General features: G+C 48.8%; 1 non-coding gene across 1 annotated transcript; it reads left to right on the top strand.

Annotated features, from left to right (window-relative positions):
- Positions 1-3,271: 3,271 nt before the first annotated feature.
- Positions 3,272-3,344, top strand: TRNAF-GAA. Its single transcript has one exon. It is a non-coding gene; the product is annotated as a tRNA-Phe (tRNA).
- The last annotated feature ends 383 nt before the right edge of the window (positions 3,345-3,727 follow it).

Raw genomic sequence — 3,727 nt, 5'->3', positions numbered from 1 at the left:
TGGGGAAATGGGACAAAATCCCATCAAGGGCAGAGTTTGGTGCCAGGATGTCTCCAAGAGAAACTAACATCCGTGACAAATTTGATGTGCTGAGTTGCGTGGAAAATATCACCTCACTGTGCCTCCTTGTGGGTGATGCCCTGACCCCAATTAAAAAAGAGTGAATTCCACAAGAGGTGGTGAATCCATGCTGGCACAGAAAGGCCAGCACTGGACAGGGACAGGAAGGTTGGGATAATTTGGTGGTAACTAATCACAGAATCACAGAATGGCTTGGAAATGGGTTGTAAAGGACCTTAAGGATCATCCAATTCCAACCCTCGTGCCTGGACAGAGACACCTTCCACTATCCCAGGTTGCTCCAAGTCTCATCCAACCTGGCCTTGAACACTTCCAGGGACGGGGCAGCCACAGCTTATCTAGGCAGCCTGTGCCAGAGCCTCACCACTCTCACATGAAGAATTTCTTCCTAATCTCTAATCTAAACCTACTCTTCTCCATTTTAGAGCCATTTCCCTTTTTCTGTCACTCCAGGACCTTGTAAAGTGTGTCTCTCCAATTTTTTGTTGGCTCCCATCAGGCACTGGAAGGCCACAATTAGATCACTCTGGAGCCTCCTCTTTTCCAGGCTGAACAATCCCAATTCTCTCATTTTTTCCTCACAGCAGAGCTGCTGCATCCCTCTGACCATCTTGGTACCTCCTCTGGACTCACTCCAACAGCTCCATGTCCTTCCTGTGCTAGATACAACATTCCAGGTGGGATCTCTCCAGGCTGGAGCAGAGGGACAAAATTCCTTCCCTCACCTGCTGCCCACAGTTCTTTGGATGCAGCCCAGGACACAGTTGGCTTTCTGGGTTGCATGGATGTAATTCCATAACCTTTGAAAGCTGTTTGTGGCTGATGGCAGATGGATATTTGAGAAAGTACAGGCAGATCGGCCTGGAGTGGTAGGGAAACTAGAAAAGATGGGAGGAGGGAAAGCGGGGACAGAGGGATCGCCTGTCATCTGTCATGGCCAGAGCCTGAGACGCCCACGTGGGAGTGGTGATTAAACACTTGGCTGGTGGCATGAAATGACACCTCCAGCACATCTCTGCCCAACATGCCAGCAGGGTTTCACAGGCTGACACCATCCTGATGCCTCCAGAAGCCGGAGCATGAGGACAAGGAGGTGCCAGAGGAGATGTACAGAGGAACACCCAGCTCAAAACCCAGTCTGCAACATTTTCCATGAGTTAGTGCCTAAAAAAGAAAAAACAGCATGGTGTTATATCACCAGATGCTCTCCTGATCTCCAGAGATTTGTGGCCCAGGCCCTGCATGAACCAAAGCCAGAAGTTCCATATTTGCATGCTCTTCATGGAGTTTTTTTCCTCCATAGATCTTCCCAGTCATCTTTTAAACATTTTTACAATTTGGGGATCTATAAAATCCTATAGCATGGAGTTGCACAGATAACCAGACACTGTGAGGAAACTCCTTCTTTTTCTTTGTTCCAAGCTTGGCACTTGCTCTTTTCCAATGATAACCTTTAGTTCCTGCATCAGAAGAATCAATAAGCCATCAACCTCTAATGATTCCTCTCTAGATCCTAAAATACCCTTTCGTTCTCTAGATCCTATAATATCCTTCCCTTTACTGTTTCTTTTCCTTGACTGGTTAAACAAGGTTTACACAGCAATTCCCTGTGCAGAAGGGACTTTACTAATCCCTTCCACTGGTTAGTTTGTTGTTAGTTTTGTTTCACATCCTTCATGGGATGAAGGCACCAAAATCACCCCAAAGAGTAATCAAGATGCGAATGAAACAGGAGATTTTCCAGGCGGAATGAGGGCAGCAGGAGATATCCCAACTTCAGTCCTCTTTCCACTTCATTCTCTCCCGATGGAGCTCCAGCCCAGAGGTCTGAACTGAGATGGAAAAACAGGTTTAATTTCTTCCTCTTCAATAAGGAAAAGTCTGATCTTCCAACTTCTTCCATGTGACACGTCAAACTGGCACCACAAGTCTGACTTCTGATGACTTTGCCCACAGACTTTCAGTTCTGATGTTTCACCAGCTGAAAAAGCCAAGTTCCCAGCGAGTCAGCTCCTCAAATTTCTAATTTAACTGCAATGTAGCACTTCCTTCAAGGCTTGTTCTCTATCAGATTCTTCACTTCATCCTTTCCACCAACACTGCTGAGCATTTGCAATGCAGCAGTGTAGCTCAGCTTTCCACAGGAATTTTGTACCCAGCTGAAGCTCGAGTATTTCCAGCAAGGCAGAGTGGGCTGTCAAATACCACAGTTTCCATGTTGGGATCATTTCTTCCTGTCTGAGGAAAGCTGGTGGGAAGCCACTTTCCTTGGCAAGAAGAAAGCTGGTGAAGCAAAAATGGGACAGCTGGAAGGGCAGAGCTAAGTCCCAAGTGACCCAGGCTTCCACATCTTCCCTTTCCTAGGGAGAACCTGCACATGGATCCTTGTCACCCACTGAGAGGGTGATGTCACCTCTATGGGGTGACAGCTTAGTTCAGCCTCTGAGAAAACTCTGAAGTCTCCAACTTCAAAAGTTCCTCTTCCTCTGGATTCTGGAGTGAATCCAGAGGAGACCATGGAGATGTTCCAAGGGCTGGAGCCCCTCTGCTCTGGAGCCGGGCTGGGACAGCTGGGGATGTTCAACTTGGAGAAGGCTCCAGGGAGACCTTAGAGCCCCTTCCAGTGCCTAAAGGGGCTCCAAGAGAGTTGAAGAGGGACTTGGGACAAGGGATGAAGTGACAGGAAAAGGGGGAATGGCTTTAAATTGACAAAAGACAGGGATGGACTGAATATTATGAAGAAATTCCTGGCTGAGAGGGTGGTGAGGCCCTGGCAGAGGTTGCCCAGAGAACCTGTGGCTGCCCCATCCCTGGAAGTGTTCAAGGCCAGGTTGGATGGGGCTTGGATCAACCTGGTCTAGCAGAAGGTGTCCAGGGGGTGGAACTGGTCCTTTAAAGTCCTTTCCATCCCAAACCATTCCATGTTTCCATGAAGACCAGCTTGGCCAGATGTTACCACTGCAAACGTGGCTGCAAGAATAATTCCAGTCCTGGGTTTTTATCCACCACAGCCATTCTCATTCAAAGACCTTTGATAATTGTTGACCTTTTTGGTGTCTGGTAGTTGATGTTTGGGCCAGGTGTTTAAACACTAAAAAGAGGCAAGTGTCCACTGAGCCAGTTTGAATGGTAAAAGTTTGAAAGCTCATTGTGTTCCAACAGGTTTTGGGAAAATCTGAGCCTCAGCAGAGCTGAAGTAGCTCAGCTGGGAGAGCGTTAGACTGAAGATCTAAAGGTCCCTGGTTCAATCCCGGGCTTCAGCAGCCTTTTCCTGCAATTTTGTGGGCCCAGGGCTGGGCTTTCCAGTACAAGAGAGAGACCTGGACATCCCAGACAGATCCAGCCCAGGGCCCCCAGGGCTGGGCTTTCCAGTACAAGAGAGAGACCTGGACATCCCAGACAGATCCAGCCAAGGGCCAGCAGGACTGGAAAGGACTGGAGGGGACTGGAGCATCTCTGGTGTGGGGAAAGGATGAGGAACTGGGACTGCTGGCCTTGAGACAGTGTGGAATTCCCCTTCTTGACATATTCCCAAGTGACCTGGAAGTGGTCCTGGAGGAGTGGCTGTAGGTTCTGCTTGAGCAGGGACCTCCATGAGGTCCCTTTGGACCTCAACCAGTCTGAGCCTGTGACACAGGGACAGGGT

Source organism: Corvus brachyrhynchos, unplaced genomic scaffold, assembly GCF_000691975.1.
Source record: "Corvus brachyrhynchos isolate BGI_N302 unplaced genomic scaffold, ASM69197v1 scaffold89, whole genome shotgun sequence".
NCBI classification, from domain to species: domain Eukaryota; kingdom Metazoa; phylum Chordata; class Aves; order Passeriformes; family Corvidae; genus Corvus; species Corvus brachyrhynchos.
Note: the sequence above shows the minus strand (reverse complement) of the source record. Positions and strands in the feature narration are given on the sequence as shown.